Genomic DNA, 21,209 nt, shown 5'->3' on the forward strand with positions numbered 1-21,209 from the left:
AAACCCCAAACAGAAAGGAGTCATTTGCAGCCTGGAGGAGGACTCTACCATTCCAAGATACTCAGCTGAACACCCTAGTAGTGCTAGCCGACAGCAGTGGCTCCTGAGACCTCCACACCAGAGTCCCGCACACATTCAAGGTAAGAACCCCAGAGAGGAGCCCAGAGCCTGCGGAATCAGACACCGCCTCCTAGCGGTGATGTCCAACCGAAAAGGCGCGGGACTGCAGTAAACCTGGGCGAGCAAGGTCGAGGAGAGCTCTGTGCCGGGACCGCGAGGCGATCCAGACCAGATGGGGAACACTGGGGGCAGTGGCGGGGGACGAGGGGCGCGTATGAAGCTTGTAGAAGAGGTTGCCGGTGAAGAGCAGCTTGTGCGCTGCACACCCTGTTACGCAGTTGAGCCGCCGTTGGAACGCGTGGAGGGAAAGGGTGCGCGAGGCCAGGGCTCGAAGAAATGCAGCAGAGGGCAAAGGGCGAGGTCCAACGGCCCAGCCCCAGCAGGGGACTCTCGAGCTTCGGGATTCCGCTTACCCGGTAGCGGCTGTTTAGACCCAGACCGGCCCCTGCGCGATATGAGCACTGCTCAGGACTGCAGCTGTTGGGCACCAGCAGCCAGGTCTGCAGGCTCCGCGAAGCCTGGCCCGGACCGTAGCTTCTGCAAGCAGTCCAGGTGTATCCTGGGGTCACTGGAGGGCAGAGCCTGCTCAGAGCGAGTACAGAAGCAGCCCAAGTCTTCCCAGCACCAGGTTCACTGGAAGTGCCAGGTGTGGGAGAGGGAGCTGGGGAGGGAAGAGGGCTATGCTGGTTCCCGAGCTGAATGATGTACCCAAGAGACCAGGTAGCTGCAGCAGGTACTAAGGTGAGGAGGAGACGCCATCATGGGGTGCAAATATGGAGCACAAAAGGCTGGACCCTCTTCCTTTTAGGCAGCTGCTGCCGAAGACATCAGTTTCCCCTCTCCCCTCCTCAGGCCACCACCTCCTTCATGCTCCTCTCTGATCACCTCTCCAAGTCCTGGTGTCAGGAGCCTTCTCTGTGGCCGCCCTGGAGAGACTTGAGCCTGGGACGTGACGTGCTGGGCTGTGAAGCTTTCTGAGAAGGGAAACCTGTGGCCTGACCTGCCTGGATGCTGCACCCAACCTCATCTCTTCCTGGGAGGCAGGCTCTCTTCGCTTGTTTTTACAAATTTGGTAAAACAGCATTTCAGTCCTAGTCCCTGGTAGTGACCCTGCCAGGATTTGACCCAGGCTGTCTGACTGTATTTATGCACACATCACGTATTACCATTTTTTATTGTCCTTAGTCCATGGCACACATATAATGAGCACTTACGTGGCCCACTAGGAAGTCTTTCCTTTTTGGTTCAACTCAGATCTTGGCCATTGGCCACAATGGGGCCTTGGTCTCCTCTGAAGATGACCTGGGACTGCTGTTCACAAGCAAATCCCCATTGGGCATTTCTATTCTCATTGAGCTTGCAGCAAACCATGAAGGTCCCTGTGGCCTATCTTCTCCCAAAGCCAAGGATGGGAGATGGTACATCAGGTGGGCACAGGATTCATGCTGATTTAAAAGCTTTATGGCAGGGCACAGTGGCTCCTGCCTATAATCTCAACACTGGGAGGCTGAGGCAGGAGAAATGCTGGAGACCAGGAGTATGCAACCAGCCTGAGCAACACAGTGAGACCCTGTCTCTACAAAAAAATTTTAAAATAAAATTAGCTGGGCATGGTGGCATACGCCTATAGTCCCAGCTACTCAGGAGGCTGAGGTGGGAGGATCACTTGAGCCCAGGAGTATGAGGTTATAGTGATCTATGATCACACAACTGCACTACAGCCTGGACAACAGAGCGAGACCCTGTCTTGTTTGTTTTGTTTTATTTTTGAGATGGAGTCTTACTCTGTCACACAGGCTGGAGTGCAGTGGTACGATCATTGCAACCTCTGCCTCCTGGGTTCAAGCAATCGTCCTGCCTCAGCCTCCCAAGTAGCTGGGATTACAGGCACCCACCAGCACGCCCGGCTAATTTTTGTATTTTTAGTAGAGACGGGGTTTCACCATGTTGTCCAGGCTGGTCTTGAACTCCTGACCTCAGGTGATCCACCCACCTCGGCCTCCCAAAATGCTGGGATTACAGGTGTGAGCCACTGCACCTGGGCCTGTCTCATTTTTTAGAAAGACTTTTCAGGATCCTGGTCAATATTGACAATTTATCAATATTGACTTCCAGTACAGGAGCATGATATATGTCTCCATATATTTAGGTCTTTTAAGATTTAAGATTTTCTCTCAACAATATTTTGTAGCAAGGTCAACAAGATAATTGGCCCCTGAACTATTTTTGTAAGGCCAGTGACTAAGTACAGTGTTAACATTTTTGGCCGGGTGTGTTGCCTCACAGCTGTAATGCCAGCACTTTGGGAGGCCGAGGCGGGTAGATCACCTGAGGTCAGGTGTTCAAGACCAGCCTGGCCAACATATGAAAGCCCATCTCTACTAAAAATACAAAAAATTAGCTGGGTGTGGTGGCAGGCACCTATAATCCCAACTACTCGAGAGGCTGAGGCAGGAGAATTGCTTGAGCCGGGAGGCAGAGGTTATAGTGAGCTGAGATCATGCCACTGCACTCCAGCCTGGGCAACAAGAGCGAAACTCTGTCTCAAGGAAAAAAAAAAAAAAAAAAAAAATATAAAAACGAGACTAAGTGGAAAAGACCATAAGCAACCCATAACGCCATATTTACTATCTGGGTTTTTAAGAGAAAATTTGTAACCACTGTTTTGTAGTTTTCTGTGAGTCTAACTTGCACAGCTTTTGCTAATTTATTCCTGTGTATTTTATGTGAGTTGTAAACACTACTGTAAATGGTATCGTTCCAATTTTAGTTTTCAATCATTCATCAATGGTATACAGAAAATTTTAAAAATACATATTGACTTGTTTACTGAGATCTTGGTAAATTCACTTTTGACTTCTGGTAGCTTCTTTGTTTTCTATGAATCATGTTTACGTGAATAAAGCTACTTTAACTTCTGTTTTAATCTGCATGCCTTTTTCTTTCTCTTTCTTACCTTTACATTTGCAGAAACCAACAACTGTCAGCATTAACACCATCAGGCATTTCTCTTCTAATGTGGCCTTGCAGCCGACCACACGGCTATCTGTGCAGGATCTCTCCCCAAGCTCAAGGACATGAGATGCGGATCAGGTAGGTGCAAGATCCATGCTGTCTTAAAAAGTCTTATAAGGCCAATATGTCTTGGAGCAATTCCATACAGGAGTCCCCAACACCCAGGCCACAGACCAGTACTGGCTGTGGCCTGTTAGGAACTGGGCCACACAGCAGCAGGTGAGTGGCAGGTGAGCGGATATTACCGCCTAAGCTCCGCCTCCTGTCAGATCAGCAGCGGCATTAGATGCTCTTAGGAGTGCGAACCCTATTGTGAACTGCGCATGCAAGGGATCTAGGTTTCACATTCCTTATGAGAATCTAATGTCTGAGAATAGTTTCATTCCAAAACCATCTCCCCGCTACCCATGGAAAAATTTTCTTCCACGAAACCAGTTTCTGGTGCCAAAAAGATTGGGGACTGCTGCCATAGACCAGCTTTCTGGATTCTGGCTGAAACGGACAACTTACCAATATTAATTCTTCACTCCACCAGCTGATACACACACACACACACACACACACACACACATTTGTACGTGTATTGGTATACGGCAGTTTACAGAAAAATAATTGTTTTATATATATTGATCTTGTATACTGGCACCTTGCTAAATTCACACCTTACTTTTTATAATTTTTTATAGATGGATTATAGGATTTTCTGCATACACAATCAGGATTTCTGTGCATTGAGTAGTTTACCCTTTCCTTTTAAATCTGCATGATTTTAATTTTTCTTATCCTCTACATTTGCTGCAACCTCCAATACAACATTGAATCCAAGAGAAGTCAATGGACTTCATTTTCTACTTCCTGATCTTGGGGGGAAAATATTCAGTATGCTGTTAACTGAACTTTTTTTCGTTCAGTGCATGCATTATCACATAAAAGAAATAAGGAAATTCCATCCACTTCCTACTTTACTGAAAGATTTTTTTTGAAAGGAATGTTAGCTTTTTTTGATTAGTTTGTTCACAACTATTGAGATGAATTGTATTGGCTGATTCTTTTCTAATAGCTTTTTTGAGAGACAATTCATGTACAATACAATCCACGTATTTGAAGTATAGAATTCAATGGCTATTAGTGTATTCACAGAAATGTGCAACCATCAACACAATTTTGTAAATATTCATCACCCCAAAAAGAATCTTTGTACACCTTAGCCATCACCTTCTAATACCCCCACACCTCCCAGTTCTAGGCAAGCATTAATCGACTTTCTCTCTTTGAGTTTACCTACTCTGGACATTTCCTGTATGAAACCATAGACTATGTGGTTCTTTCTGGCCGGATTCATTCATGTATTATAATAGTTTTATATGGCATATACATAACACAAAATTTACCATGTTAACAATTTCTAAATGTACAATTCACTGGCATTTAGTACATTTATATTGTTGTATAACCATCGCCACTATTCATCTCCAGAACTTTTTCATCATCCTAAGTTGAAACTCTGTACCTATTAAACAATAACTCCCCAGCACACATTCCCCACAGCTCTGGTATCCACTATTCTGTCTCTATGAATTTGCCTATTCCAGGTATATCATATAAGTAGAATGACACCTTTGTCCTTCTATGTCCAGGTTGTTTTACCTGGCATAGTTTTTTTTCAGGTTTTATCCATATTGTAACATGTATTAGAATTTCCTTCCTTTTGAGGCTGAATAATATGCCATTGTATGTTTTGTTTCCCCATTCCTACATTGCTGGATACCTGGGTTGCTTCCAGCTTTTGGCTATTGTGGATGATGCCACTATGAACATGGGGTACTACTGGGAAATAGAGTAGAATGAACCTGACATTTATTCAACAACACAGACACATCTCAAAACCATTATGCTTATCAAGTACCCACACCCAAAACTGCATACTCTGATTCTGTGTATAACAAATTTTAGAAATAGCAAGATTAATATGAAATGTCAGCAAGCGGATAAATGGTTGTTTGTGGTTAGATATGCGGAGGAACTAACAACAGAGGAGCATAAGGGGATTTTTTAGGATGATGGAAATGATCTGTACCTGAATTGTGGTGGGGCCTTGAGTGTACACATTTGTTAAAACTTAGCGAACATAAAACACATGCATTTTTCATGTAAATTTTACCTCCAAAAGGTTTATCCGAAAAAAAACATTCGATGCAATGGCAGTCACAACGCCATGCTAACGTCGTTGATTGTTTTATAGGCAACTGCTATTGCAGTAGATGAAATTGACGATAATTAGGGCAGAGATAGACTATGTGGTTCTTTGTGGCTGGGCTCACTTACGTAGCGTAATGGTTTTATATTGTGTATAAACAACATAAAATTTACCATTTTAACAATTTTTAAATGCACAATTCACTGGCAATAAGTACATTTATATTGATGTACAATTATTGCCACTCTCCATCTCCAAAACTTTTGTTCATAACTGCTATGGTAGTTTGTAATATATTTTAGACAATTCATTTAGAAAAGATTAATGCTAAGGAAGGGGTATGGTGGATAATAGGAAGGCAAGCAGTGGGGGTGCTGGGCAGGGGGTAAGGCAGGAAGAAAGACAAAGCAGCAAGTAAGCTTAGATGCAGAGAAGGCTTGCTAACATGCAGACCTTGTCCGAGCATCTGTTGCAATATACCCTGATGAGAAGTTCATGTGCGATGAAACTCCAACTCCTGGGACCTATGTGTGGAACACTGGGACCCTGACCCCGTCAGATCAGTCAGCTCCCCTTTCTCCAGAGCAGATTGGTCAGCACAGGGAGACAACAGCTCACATCTTCACCCTGTGAGATCACTTATGGGAGGGGCTGCCCCGACCCCCCACATCTGACTCCCCCATGCTATAGTTTGGTTTGTTTGTCCCCTCCAAATCTCATGTTGCAATGTGATCCCCAGCGTTAGAGGTGGAGCCTGATGGGAAGTGTTTGGGTCATGGGCTTGGAGCCCCCATGATGTCTTGGAGCTTTCCTCACAGTGATGAGTGAGTTCTCACTCTATTAAGCCCTGCAAGAGCTGATTGTTAAAAACAGCCTGGCACCTTCCTCCCCTCCTCTCTTGCTTCTTCTCTTGCCTAGTGATCTTTGCATATGCCAGCTCCTCTTTGCCAGCCTAAGGCCCTCACCAGAAGCAGATCCTGGCATCATCCTTCTTATACAGCCTGCAGGACTGTGAGCCAAAGAAACCTCTTTTCTTTGTAAATTACCCAGCCTCAGGTATTCTTTTTATAGCAACACAAAAATGAACAAAGACATCCCTCTCTTCAATGCTGCAGGAATTGTTTTCATTACAGGTTTGGGCTGCTCTATGATTTCATATAAATGGGAGCATACATCATGCACTGTTCTTAAGCCTTAAGGAGTCTTTCATTCAGCATCATGTTTCTGTGATCCATCCATGTTGCCTGTTATCAGGAATTCATTCACTTTGATATCTGAGTATGAATGCACCATGGTTTGTTTTTGCTTTCTATATAAACAGACATCTGAGGTACTTCCAGGTTTTACATATTATGAATAAGGCTGCTGTGAACTTTTCTGGTGCAAGTGATTCTGTGTCCATGTGTTTTTATTTCTCTCGGGTTAATACTTAGGAATGAAATTGCTCAGTCAGACTAGATATATGTGTAGTTTTCTGAGAAACCATATGAACTTTTTTCCAAAGTGGTTTTACAATTTTATATTCTCTCCAGAAATGAAGAAGAGTTCCAGGAACTCCATATGCCTGCCAACATTTGGATACCTGGGTTGGATACCTTTTAAACTTTATCCATTTCGGTGGCTGTGTAGTGGTGTATTGTTGTTTTAAATTTTCATTTCTCTAATGACAAATAATGTTGAATACTTTTACATGTGCTTGTTTTATGATGCTTCTTTATAGGAGAATTGTTCAAATATTTTGCCCATTTATTATGTGGCTGGGCATTTTATAGTTGACCTGTAGGAGTTCTTTATAGATCTTGCACACTTGTCCTTTGCTAGATATATGTTTTGCCAATAATTTTCCCAGTTTATAGCTTATGGCTTGCCTATTTATTTTCTGAATTAAATACTTTTGGGGCAAAAGTTTTAAGTCTGTGGTTTTTCTGTTAATCTCGTTTATGGTCTCCAGAAAATAAATTTTCTTTTGATGCGATCTCATTTCTCAGTATCTTATTTTATAATCTTTCTATTCTTAAAAACTCCTTTGTAGCCCAAGGGATTAATCAGGGTCTCTTACATTTTGTTCTAAGACATTTGTAATTTTTTGAAAATCTTGTTTTTTGAATCCATCTGGAATTTGTTTTCATAACTGTCTGAGGTGAAGACGTCAGCATTTCTCCCATACACACAGCCAATGGTCTTCGATCTCAACCGCATGTTTGAGGAGGAGAAAGAGGAGGAGGAGTCCATCCATCATTCCTCTGTTTTCTCCCTTCTTATTTTTTTCGAGACAGGGTCTTGCTATCACCAAAGCTGGAGTGCAGTGGCACAATCATGGCTCACTACAACTTCCACCTCCTGGGCTCAGTTGATCCTCCTGCCTCAGCCTCCTGCGTAGCTGGAACTATAGGTGCACGCCACCACGCCTGGCCAATTTTTGTGTTTTTTTGTAGAGATGGAGTTTTGCCATGTTTCCCGGAATGGTCTTAAACTCCTGGGCTCAGTCAATCCACCCCCCTTGGCCTCCCAAAATGCTGGGATTACAGGCATGAGCCACCGCGCCCAAACTTCCCTTCTTAGTTTTGGATGCCATCTGTGTGATTTGTTTCCATAGTCCCTGTGATCAAGTATTCATTAATGAGAAAAAATTTCCCCTCCCAGAACAGCAAATTCCTGGACCCTTTCTCTCACACACACTCCCATCATTCAATTCCACAACAATACTTTGATACATGTACACCATCCAAAGTGAATGTGCACAATCCACTTCTCATGCCCCCCACTGCTGTTGTGTGTCCCAGCCATCATTACCCTCCGCCTTAGGGGCTCAGCCTCCTGACTGGTCTCTCAGCCTCCGTGCTCATCCGAGCAACCAAAATCATCCGCTTAAAATCTACGGCAGATCATGCTGTCCTATGCTTTAAGCCCTCCAGTCATTCCCATCTCTGAGGATGTCATCACTTTATAATGACAACCTACAAGGCCCTCCCTATTTTGTGTGTCCCCATCCTTCTCTGCTCTCCTCGCCCCCACTCTCTCTCGTGCTGACCGCAGCCCCATCAGCTTACTGAGTGCCCCACGAGGATGCCAGGCATCCTCCCTTCGATCCTTTGCAGTGGCTACTTCTGCTATTTCCAGTGTTCTTCCCTCACGTGTCTGTGTGGGTCACTTGATGAACCCCTTCTCGACCTTGCTTAAAACTCACCTTCCTAGTGAGGTTGTCCTGTCTTCCACGTGCACATTGAGATTTCTGCTTCTCCTTACTCCAAGTGTCAAACCTCCATAGGCAATTTTATTCTTCATAACATGTGTTACCAGCTAAACCGCCACATCATTTACGTGTGATTACGATTGTTGTTTATTTTCTCCCCCCCACAACTCGAATGTAAGCTCTGCTTACATTTTTGCTGCTACTTATAATAGGTCCCAGCTCATCCCAGATGCTCAATAAATATGGCAAATTGACAAATAAATGAGTCAACTGCCTTCTGAATATTACTGATTCATCCACAGGGTTTCACACTATTAAAAACCGAACACTATTGAAAGCTGAACTCACCCTACGAAAACAATGCATGTCCATTTGTCTAAGGCAAGTGGCTACAGTCACCCTGGTCGTGTGTGGCAGTTACTCATCTCACTTCTCTCTTCTGCTACTTCCTCTCCAGCCACTCTCAGCTCCTCTAGAACGGGAGCTCATGGTCTCATCTTTGCTTTGGCCAAAGAACCCCCGGAGCCCCTTTACCTCTGTTCTAGCACCCATTGGATTCTTCCTTCCAAGGAAGTACAAGAATGTTTCTAAAAGCTACATATCATCATTTCACTTCTTTGCTTTCACTTCTTTCGTGACTCTGCATACTTTCAGGATGACCGACAAGTGCCCATCATGATACATTAATTTGTCCGTTATCTGGCCCCTGCTGATCATTACAGCCGTACACCCCAGGCTTGACTTCATTCTCCAGCTGCACCTGACTACCTTCCTTGTGTCCCACAGGCTCACAGCCTCTCTGGCTTCCTTGACTTTTCACATAATATTTCCTTGATGTGAAAATAGCCCCACTCTACCTAGAGGCTTCCTCCTGCTTCTTGAGGTGCAATTAAAGTTCCTTCTCTCCCGTATTTATGTCCTTCTTACCTGCTCTCCGATCCCTAGCACGAAGTCCTATTTAAATTTTTGATATGCATCTGTCTCTCCTACTAGAATGTAAGTTCTTGTAGGTCAAGAAATGTCTGTGAACCCTATCTCACCAGTGACTAGCACAGTGTCTAGTGCAGGTTCATCACTAAGTAAATGTTTAATAAAATAATACATAAGAAGCTGGCAGAAATTCTTGGGTTTTCCCTCTTTTCTCCATCTGAAGGAGGTTTTCCTGGGTTATAAAATGCCTTAGGAATTATAGAATTTTCAACAATGAAGTCTAGTTTAGACTCAGCCTGACTCTATGATCAGCCATGGGTTGGGTGGAGTGTCAACTTTTGCAACTTGAGATTTTAGTGGTTTAAACAGGGACAAACTGTATCTTTTCCCACATAGGCCCAATCCAGGTACTTACTTGAAAATAATTTATTTTTCTTTCATTTTTTTCCTTTTTGAGAGGGAGTTTCGCTCTTGTTGCCCAGACTGTAGTGCGGTGGCGCGATCTCGGCTCTCTGCAACCTCTGCCTCCCGGGTTCAAGCAATTCTCCTGCCTCAGACTCCTGAGTAGGTGGGATTACAGTCACCCACCACCACACCCAGCTAATTTTTTGTATTTTTAGTAGAGATGGGGTTTCACCATGTTGGCCAGGCTGGTCTCAAACTCCTGACCTCAGGTGATCCACCCTCCTTGGCCTCCCAAAGTTCTGGGATTACAGGCATGAGCTACTGCGCCCGGCCTGAAAATAATTTTTTGCAGGACTTTTTAAAGGAGTATGATAACAACTTTTGAGTCATATATTTTATCCTAGACTTAAAATGTTTCAGTAATTACCCAGTGGCATGAGCTCTTTCTTTCATTGTTCTTGTAGGCCCAAGAGGCTGGATGCCAAACCTATCCTCTCCATGTGAAGCCCCAACTTGGGGGTGTCAACTAAAAATATGAGACCCGTAAACTTGGAAAGGAGGACTTTATTTCTTCAGAAGGGTTGCAAACTGCAGGCTGGGAAGTGGCACCTCCAGCTGAGACCACAAACAGGTACTTTGTGGGAGATAGGGTGGGATAGGAGTTTTATGCCAAACAGGTTGGCTAAATAGACATATTCAACAGGTCACAGGGGGAACTATGAATTTTCATGAAAGGGTGTCATATGTGTGCTTGATAAGCAAACATATGTGTTACATACATCCCATGTTAACCTTCGAGTGGAGAATTAACATTAAAATGCAGTAAAATTAGGCTCTGTATGTTAAAAGGTGAAACACAGGACACGAAGACACTTTGTACACAGCCTCGGTGAACCAGCCAGAACCAGCCCATGGTTGAATACTTTGTAGCCTAGTCAGTTTGTCACTTCAAAACTGCAAAAAGGGCTGGGAATCAGGCCACATCAGCAGGCAGTTGGTTGAAGTCAGCGGAGGGGTGTTCCATTCTTTGTTTTTCCAGGGCTTGTTTCTGTTTAATTTAGGAAACAAACAAACAAAAAACCCTGGTAACAGTGAGGAAGGGGTATACGGAGGCGCAATTTCCCATCTCCTTATGGCCGGGAAACTTAGTTTTTAGTGTTTTGGGGGTCACCTTGGCCAAGAGGGGTCTGTTCAGTCAGTCAGAGGGCTCAGGGTTTTATTATTTATTTGTTTGTTTATTTTTCTGAGACGGAGTCTCGCTCTGTCACCCAGGCTGGAGTGCAGTGGCACGATCTTGGCTCACTGCAACCTCCGCCTCCAGGGTTCAAGCAATTCTGCCTCAGCCTCACGAGCAGCTGGGATTATAGGCACATGGCACCATGCCCGGCTAATTTTTGTATTTTTGTAGAGATGGGGTTTCACCATGTTGGCCAGACTGGTCTTGAACTCCTGACCTCAGGTGATCCACCCCACCTCGGCCTCCCAAAGTGCTGGGATTACAAGCGTGAGCCACCTCAACCAGCCTCAGGGTTTTATTTGTATTTCACGGTGGAATGCCTGGCCCCAATCTAATTTTTAAAACAAACACACAGAAAAGATATTCAAACATTTTTAAAAGACGAAAACAGTAAAGTGTGGTTTCCTGTCACACAGCAGGGAGGATCTGACCTTTGGGGAGGTCAGATGGTGTAGGGGAAGCACAGAGGGAGGTGGCAAAGGCATGTCCTGGTCTCTCTTTCTCTGGACCTCGCCTCCTCCTGGGCTGATATCCTCACACTCTCATCAGAGATGTCAGAAGTCAGCACAAACAGTCCTAGAGTGTGCTACTTCCATATCACATTAGCTGAGCCACAGAAAATTTTGAAATGTCAAGTCTGGCTCAACCTGTCACCATTCATAGAAGGCATCCTTCCTTCTAGACTGGCCTAAAAGTGAAGACCCCAGAGCAGAGACTCATTAACATGAAGGAGGCTTTAGATATTTAATCCGGAAAAGCAAGTAAAAGGACCATGGAGACAAATAGGTTGAAAGAAAAGGAACAGCTTGCCCGCAGCAGGGTGGGAGTTGCTGGAGGTGCTACCAGTCCCAAGACTAGAAGGAAACTGTCCCAGAGCTTGAGTCTTCCAGGCTTACAGACAAAACCAGAGTGGAGCACAGTTGGTACTTACAAGTCTCTCTTTCCTCCCCACAGTGGACTTTCTCAAACTGGGGTATTGACCTCTGATGAACCGCCATCCAAACCCGTGCCTTTCAACATAAAAAGAAGCCCTTCGAGGTGCTCACCTTCAAGCTTGCTAGAGGAGGAGGAAGAGCAGGTTGAGTTTGACATAATTAGAATGGGTTGAGCCTTTCCAGCAGAGTAAGGTTCTTTCATGGTGGACAGTGGCCACCCACTGCCATTTCTACAAGAAGATTGTGCTTCTTAGGCACTGAGTTCCTGGTTCTTTCACTAGAGAAAAATGAGTAGGTTGGCAATCCAGTACTTCCATCTTCTGTGAAGACCTGGGCAGGCGATGGAGGCTTGGGGGCGGGGGCAGGGACCAAAGACAAGGCTGCCATTTGCTGTGCCCACCACAGAGGGACATTTACTCCACCTGAAGCACAAGTATTTTCTCAGTGATGTTGGCTCCTACAAAGTCAAAAGGGGTAGGCTCCCTGGCTTACGCTCCAGGAGTTTGGACTGAAAGGGACACTAAAAGTGTCTTCCTCTAAGTTTATGATGTTGCCCTCCTCTGGCTACAACAGTGCTCTGGCCATAAGCATCCCAGGTTCTCTGAATGATGGTGGGTATGGAAACGTTCCCAAACACAGGTATGGTGGTGTCCGCTCCCACTGTACCAATCTATGCCCAGGGCTGGAAGGTCCGTGGTGCTCTGAACTGGATTCATAAACAGTAGCATCTCCAACCACAAGCGTGGTGTCAGCCCCTCCAACAGTAGCACATGTGCTCCCGTGGGTGCCTGATAGAAAGTGGGAACATGTGTTTATTAGCCAGGTGGGCCCCAAATGCTCTGATGAGGTGCAGAAAGAGGACTCTTTGTCACAGTTGCAACACATGTGCTCTGAACAGGTGGAGCCCAGGTGCTTTGCATGTAGGTGGACACAAGAGGGCCTCTAAGCACAGGTGTGGTGTTGGAACCCTCAAGGCTACCAATGCATTCTGGCCAGGTGTGTCCCAGGTGGTCTGACTATAGACAGCAACAGAATTATCTCCAGCACCGTTATAGAGATACCCGTCCAACTGATGCGCTCTAGCAGGATGGGACCCGGGTGATCCGAACACAAGGAGGAACAGAAGTTTATACTGATACATGCTCCTTCTTAGCGATGTTATCTCCTTCAATAGTAACAGGTATGCTTTGGCTGGGTGGGCCTCAGTCACTCTGTAGCCAGGAAGGAAAGGGCTCCCAAAACAGATTTCTGCTCCGTATAGCTGATCTTCCCTCATTGCAACAGGGATGCTATAGGCTGGTAGGACCTGGTGCTCAGGTCTAAGCCCCTCCTAGAATAAGTTGTGGTTCTGAGCGTTGTCAGCCCTTCTGCAGATTTCAATGACCCCTGACAAGGAGCCAGGGTTTGGGACAGACACAATGACTGCAAAGCTGCCACTACCCAAAGGGGCTTAGATATTGATGGTGCATGGCACTGCTGCAGTGGCCCTTTCTCTTGATGCCCTTTTTTTTTTGAGACAGAGTTTCGCTCTGTCGCCCAGGCTGGAGTGCAGTGGCGCGATCTTGGCTGACTGCAAGCTCCGCCTCCAGGGTTCATGCCATTCTCCTGCCTCAGGCCTCCACCTCTCAGGTTCAAGCGATTCTCCTGCCTCCGCCTCTGCCTCCTGGGTTCAAGCAAACCTCCGTCTCCTGGACCCAAGTGATTCTCCTGCCTCAGCCTCCCGAGTAGCTGGGACTACAGGTGTGCGCAATCACACCCAGCTAATTTTTGTATTTTTAGTAGAGATGGGGTTTCACCATGTTGGCCAGGCTGGTCTCGAACTCCTGACCTCAGGTGATCTGCGCGCCTCGGCCTCCCAAAATGCTGGGATTACAGGCATGAGACACCATGCCCGGCCCTCAGTCTCTTTTAAGCAAGGATCAGGGGAGTAATCAGATGGCCCATATAGCACTCCTGCTATTGAAGGAGCGCAGATGTCGCTCAGATAGCGACAGGAAGAGAAGTCAGTTTCCCCCTGCAGGTAGGATCAGTACTTTTCCTAAGTGGCTGCACTTCTTTGAGGTGCAAGCATACAGTGCTGTCTTTCTGAGAGCCCTGGCGTGACACCAAGGGGAGGCCCCCTTCTGATGTAAACACTGAGCTTGCTGGGTTGCATAAGGCCTCTCAGGGGTGATATAAACCGAGGGGGTAAAGGTGACCGTGTTGCTCCCAGGAACTGTGTTCAGAAGATGCACAGGTGCAGCAGGAGGATTCCTGCCAGAAGCAGGAACAGAGAGGGCAGGGAGAAAAAGGAGGATGTTGGCCTGGGGGCCAGGCGGGGTGAGGCTTACTGAGGAAGTTGTCCGTGAAGAGCAGTTTGTGTGCTGTCTGACACTGAGAGTCTAGTAAGAAATTTGGAGAGGTCTCCTAGCTGCATGATCCTCCAAGGCAAACCATGCTGGATGTTTGTGACATGTCATTGGAACACACACCAGAGAAAGGGTGTGCTAGAGCAGAGAGGGAAGACAAGGCACCAAAGGACAAAGGCGAATCCCAGCAGGACTTTTGAGAGCTTGAGACAGCTCATGCTCTTTGCAGGTGCTTGGCACCAGGTGTGCCCAATGACATGGAAAAGCATCCAGGACTGTGTATTATAGGATCCCACATAACTGTCACCCCTAGATCGCCAGGTCTGCAGGCTCCTCAGCATCTAACCTAGGGGCAGCAACTAGTGACTGTGAGTCTCCTAGCCCTTTTCTCTGGGGTTATTGGAGGTCAGAGGTCAGAGCGCCCTAGATCCTGCCAGAAAGGGGCCCTGGCTCGCAGGAGGTCAGGGTAGGAGAGGTGGGGGTGTGGCCAGCAGGGATCAACTCTGTCTTATGTCATTACTGGTGCACCCAGGTGGCCCAGCACGGCTGCAGCTGCAAGACACGTGCTCTGATGGGGAGGAGAGACCAAGCAGTGTGGGGCGTGATTTGCCCTGACCTCTTCCTTTCAGGCAACCTCTGCAGAGGACACTAGTTTACCCCCACAATGTCCCCTTCCCATGTGGTAGCTCAGGGTTACCATACACTGTTTCCTCCAGGGATCCCTCTAGGGCCTCTCAAGTCTTGGAGCAGGCATATCTTCTCTGTGGCCACCCAGGAAGGTGTGGGTCCATGGGCATGAGATGTGAGTCCAGCTGGGCTGTGAAGGTTTCTGAGATGGGTACTTGGCACCCCAATTTTCCCAGGTCCTGCACCCCATACCATCCCTTCCAGGCAAGCAGATCTTCCCTCTTTTAACAAATTTTTCAAATTGCAAACAGCATTTAGGACTTTGCGCCTTCCTCAGGTCACCCATGTGGGCGTAAGGGAGAGTCAGGATTTGAACTCAGACTGTCTGATTCCAGAGTTTATCCATTGACCACCTGACAGTGGTGATGCCTCATCATGTGTGTCACGTATTTACATTTTTAAATAGTCCTTAGGGTACTTAGCACCATGGTACACCTGTCATGAGAGTGTTCACTGCCTGCGTCAGAAGATGCAGGGTGGAGAGCACCAATTGTCAGCACAACCATATTGGGCATTTCTCTGCTAAATGAGTCTTGCACAAACCACACAGCTGTCTGTGAACTATCTTCTCCCACGTACAGGACAGGAGACCACTTAGGTGCAAGATACACTCTGTCTTAAGAGCCTTATGCTCCAAGGACACCAACATCTCTTGTGACAATTCCATAGACCTACTTTTTAGGATCCTGGCTGAAATTGGCAATTTACTGATATCAAATAGTGTACTCTATCAGGATGGTAAATAGTTCCTTATATTTAGAACTCTTTTTTTTTTTTTTTTGGACAGAGTTTCACTCTTGTTGCCCAGGCTGGAGTGCAATAGTGCAATCTCAGCTCCCTATAGCCTCCACCTCCCGGGTTCAAGTGATTATCCTGCCTCAGCCTCTCAAGTAGCTGGGACTACAGGCATGCACCACTATGCCCAGCTAATTTTCTATTTTTAGTAGACACGGGGTTTCACCACGTTGGTCAGGCTGGTCTCGAACTCCTGACCTCAGGTGATCCACCTACCTCGGCTTCCCAAAAGCGTGAGCCACCACACCCGGCCTTTAGAATGCTTTAATTTTCTCTCAGAGACTATGTTGTGGTTGGGGTTGACAAATTACAGTTCATGAGCTGAATTCTTTCCAGTCTGTTTCTGTAGTGCCAATAACCTTAGAATGGTGATAAGAGTTTTCAAAGTTTGTAGAAAAGAGGAAAGGAAAAAAGGAAGAAAAACAGAGGAAAATATGCAACAGAGACCATATGCAATCTGCAGAGCCTATAATATTTACTATCTGGTCCTTTACAGAAAAATTTGCCTCTTTTGTGATTTTCAGTGTATAAGTCTTGTACAGTATTTACTAATTTATCCTTATGTGTTTTATAAGTTTTTTGTATGCTATCGTAAATGGTGTCTTTTACATTTTAGTTTTCAGTATTCACTACTGGAAAATACAGTTGATTTTTATATATTCACCTTGTATGCTAGAACTTTGCTAAATTCACTCTTTACTTTTAATAGTTTCTTTGTAAATTCCTTAGGATATTCTATGTTGACAGTCATGTTTTCTATGAACAAAGAGAGTTTTGCTTCTTCCTTTTTATCCTGTATGCCTTTCATTTTTATTTCTTACCCTTATATTTGCTACAACCTCCAGTAAAATGTTGAGAAAAAGTAGAGATGTAGACATAGTTTGCCAGTCCCTGATCTTAGGCGAAAAGTATTCAACACGGAATTGAGTCAAAGTTTGTGGCATATGCACTTAATCACTCAAAAGACATATCCTCTAATTCCTAGTTTGCTAAAAGATGTAAGATTGTGTTAATTTCTTTGCCCATTTTGTTAATTTCTTTTAGTTCCCACATCTGAGGGAGAACGTGTAGTATTTATCTTTCTGTGCCTGACTTATTTCGCTTAACACAATGTTCTCCAGGCTCATCCATTTGCCACAAATGACATGGTTTTATTTTTTTAACGACTGAATAGTATTCCATTGTGTATACATAATGCATTTTCTTTATCCATTATCTGTTGGTGGACATTTAGATTGATTCCATATCTTAGCTATTGTGATAAGTGCTTCAATAAAGATAGGGGTGCTAACCAAGCACACAGGCTTAATTAGCTTGACAATTCTTACACGAAGTGGAGATTTCCGAAAGACACCACATTCATTGAGTAAATGAGGAAAACTAAAACCTGCCTGGCAAGAATGATGAAGAGGCATATCTGTGGAGGCTTTGGATCTTGGTGGAAAAAATTAAAAGGAAAGAAATCTCTCCCTTGAAATTCTTAACCAAAGTCTCTACCTTCTGGAGTTAGACATCATATTATCCAAACAATTCCATATCAATCATTTTGTGTAAAGTAGTACTGAGTTGGTAGTGGCCCCATATATTACATCTGTACCCACAAAAGAATTTTTTAAGGACACATGGGTACCTCTGTCACTTGTCATCTGGTTCTCAGTGTTGACATGGAGCAATTTGTAATCTAAAAAACCTGCAGTCTTATCTAACAATACTCAGGTCCTAGGGAAATATTTCTCCATATCTCTTGCAATGAGCCTGGTGTGGTGGTGCACCTGTAGTCCCAGATACAGAGGTGAAAGGATCACTTGAGCCCAGGAGTTTGAATCCAGCCTGGGCAACATAGCAAGACCCTATCTCTTAAAAAAAAAAAAGGCAATGAAAGAAATTGAAAAGGAAACAAACAAGTGTCAAGACATCCCATGCTCATGTATTGGAATAATTAATAATGTTAAAATTAGCATACTACCCAAAGCAATCTATAGAATCAATGCAATCCCTATCAAAATATCAATGACATTTTTCACAGAAACAGAAAAAGAATTCTAAAATTCATATAGAACCAAAATATCCCAACTAGCCAAAGCAATGCTGAGCAAAAATGACAAATGTAGAGGCATCACATTTCCTAACTTCAAAATATACAACAAAGCTATAGAAACCAAAACAGAGTGGCATTGGTATGAAAGGGGAAACATAGACTAATGGAACACAATAGAGAACCCAGACATAAATCCGTATATTTACAACCAACTGATTTTTGACAAAGGTGCCAAGAACATACATTGGGGAAAGGACAATGTCCTCAATAAATGGTGCTGGGAAAACTGAATATCCGTATGCAGAAGAATAAACCCAGATGCCTATTTCTCACCCCACAAAAAATCAACTAAAAATGGATTAAAGGCTGTAAGACCCAAACTAGAAAACCACGAAAAGAAAACATAGGAGAAGTGCTTTAGGACATTAGTTTAGGCGAAGATTTCATGGCTAAGACTTCAAAAGCACAGGCAACAAACATATAGACAAGTGGCAATATATTAAACCGAAAAGTTCCTGCCCAGAAAAGTAAACAATCAGCAGAGTGAGGGGACAGCCTGTAGAATAGGAGAAAATCTTTGCAAACTATTCATCTGACAAGAGACATATCCAGAGTATACAAGGAACACAAACAACTCAACAGCAAAAACTCAAATCATCCAACTAAAAGGTGGTCTATAAATTGAATAGATATTTCTGAAAAGAAGATATACAAATGACCAACAGGTATATGAAAAATGCTCAATATCACTAATCATCAGGGAAATGAAAATCAAAAGCACAATGAAATGTCATCTCACCCTGGTTAGAATGGCTGAAAGAAAGAAAAAATAAATGCTGGTGATGCTGCAGAGAAAACGGAAATCTTTTTTTTGTTTTTTGAGATGGAGTCTCACTCTATTGCCCAGGGTGGAGTACAATGATGTGAACTCAGCTCACAGCAACCCCTGCCTCCTGGGTTCAAGTGATTATCCTGCCTCAGCCTCCTGAGTAGCTGGGATTACAGGTGTCTGCCACCACACCCAGCTATTTTTGTGTGTGTGTATTTTAGTAGAGATGGGGTTTCACCATGTTGGCCAGGCTGGTCTTGAACTCCTGACTTCAAGTGACCTGCCCTAGTCGGCCTCCCAAAGTGCTGGGATTACAGGAGTGAGCCACCATGCCCAGCCAGAGAAAAGGAAACTTTTATACACTGTTGGTGGAATGTAAATTAGTATAGCCATTTACTAATACAGTATGGAGGTTTCTAAAAAAAAATAAAAATAGAATTACTATATGATCCAGGTATCCCACTACTAGATATTTGTCTAAAGAAATGGAAATCACTGTATAAAAGGGATACCTGGGAGGGGTTCCAAGATGGCCGAATAGGAACAGCTCCAGTCTACAGCTCCCAGGGTGAGCGATGCAGAAGACGGGTGATTTCTGCATTTCCAACTGAGCTTTGAAGAGAGTAGTGGTTCTCCCAGTACGGAGTCTGAGATATCAGAATGGACAGACTGCCTCCTCAAATGGGTCCTTGACCCCCGAGTAGCCTAACTGGGAGGCACCTCCCAGTAGGGGCTGACTGACACCTCATATGGCCCGGTGCCCCTCTGAGATGAAGCTTCCAGAGGAACGATCAGACAGCAACATTTGCCGTTCTGCAATATTTGCTGTTCTGCAGCCTCCACTGGTGGACCTGCAGCAAACTCCAACAGACCTGCAGCTGAGGTCCTGACTGTTAGAAGGAAAACTAACAAACAGAAAGGACATCCACACCAAAACCCCATCTGAACGTCACCATCATCAAAGACCAAAGATAGATAAAACCACAAAGATGGGGAGAAACCAGAGCAGAAAAGCTGAAAATTCTAAAAATCAGAGCGCTTCTTCTCCTTCAAAGGAATGCAGCTCCTCGCCAGCAATGGAATGAAGCTGGACGGAGAATGACTTTGATGAGTTGAGAGAAGAAGGCTTCAGACAAGCGGTAATAACAAACTCCTCCGAGCTAAAGGAGGAAGTTTGAACCCATGGCAAAGAAGCTAAAAACCTTGAAAAAAGATTAGATGAATGGCTAACTAGGATAAACAGCGTAGAGAAGACCTTAAATGACCTGATGGAGCTGAAAACCATGGCACGAGAACTATGTGATGCATGCACAAGCTTCAGTAGCTGATTTGATCAACTGGAAGAAAGGGTGTCAGTGATTGAAGATCAAATGAATGAAATGAAGCGAGAAGAGAAGTTTAGAGAAAATAGAGTAAAAAGAAATGAACAAAGCCTCCAAGAAATATAGGACTATGTGAAAAGACCAAATCTACGTCTGATTGGTGTACCTGAAAGTGATGGGGAGAATGGAATCAAGTGGAAAACACTCTTCAGGATATTATCAAGGAGAACTTCCCCAACCTAGCAAGGCAGGCCAACATTCAAATTCAGGAAATACAGAGAATGCCACAAAGATACTCCTCAAGAAGAGCAACTCCAAGACACATAATTATCAGATTCACCAAAGATGAAATGAAGGAAAAAATGTTAAGGTCAGCCAGAGAGAAAGGTCGGGTTACTCACAAAGGGAAGCCCATCAGACTAACAGCAGATCTCTTGGCAGAAACTCTACAAGCCAGAAGAGAGTGGGGACCAATATTTGACATTCTTAAAGAAAAGAATTTTCAACCCAGAATTTCATATCCCGCCAAACTAAGCTTCATAAGTGAAGGAGAAATAAAATCCTTTACAGACAAGCAAATGCTGAGAGATTTTGTCACCACCAGGCCTGCCCTACAAGAGCTCCTGAAGGAAGCACTAAACATGGAAAGGAACAACTGATATCAGCCACCGTGAAAACATGCCAAATTGTAAGACCATTGATGCTAGGAAGAAACTGCATCAACTAACGAGCAAAATAACCAGCTAACATCATAATGACAGGATCAAATTCACACATAACAATATTAACCTTAAATGTAAATGGCTACAGACACAGATTGGCAAATTGGATAAAGAGTCAAGACCCATCAGTGTGCTGTATTCAGGAGACCCATCTCAGGTGCAGAGACACACATAGGCTCAAAATAAAGGGATGGAGGAAGATCTACCAAGCAAATGGAAAACAAAAAAAGGCAGGGGTTGCAATCCTAGTCTCGGATAAAACAGACTTTAAACCAACAAAGATCAAAAGAGACAAAGAAGGCCATTACATAATGGTAAAGGGATCAATTCAACAAGAAGAGCTAACTATCCTAAATATATATATGCACCCAATACAGGAGCACCCAGATTCACAAAGCAAGTCCTTAGAGACCTACAAAGAGACTTAGACTCCCAC

At 44.5% G+C, this 21,209-nt stretch overlaps 1 long non-coding RNA gene across 1 annotated transcript; it reads left to right on the forward strand.

Annotated features, from left to right (window-relative positions):
- The first annotated feature begins 564 nt into the window (after positions 1-564).
- Positions 565-17,140, forward strand: LOC129528495 (uncharacterized). The gene is made up of 5 exons (XR_008673720.2): positions 565-861; positions 973-1,192; positions 3,091-3,213; positions 10,325-10,491; positions 12,052-17,140. It is a non-coding gene; the product is annotated as an uncharacterized lncRNA (long non-coding RNA).
- Positions 17,141-21,209: the final 4,069 nt, after the last annotated feature.

Source organism: Gorilla gorilla, chromosome 20 (genome assembly GCF_029281585.2).
Source record: "Gorilla gorilla gorilla isolate KB3781 chromosome 20, NHGRI_mGorGor1-v2.1_pri, whole genome shotgun sequence".
Lineage (NCBI taxonomy): Eukaryota > Metazoa > Chordata > Mammalia > Primates > Hominidae > Gorilla > Gorilla gorilla.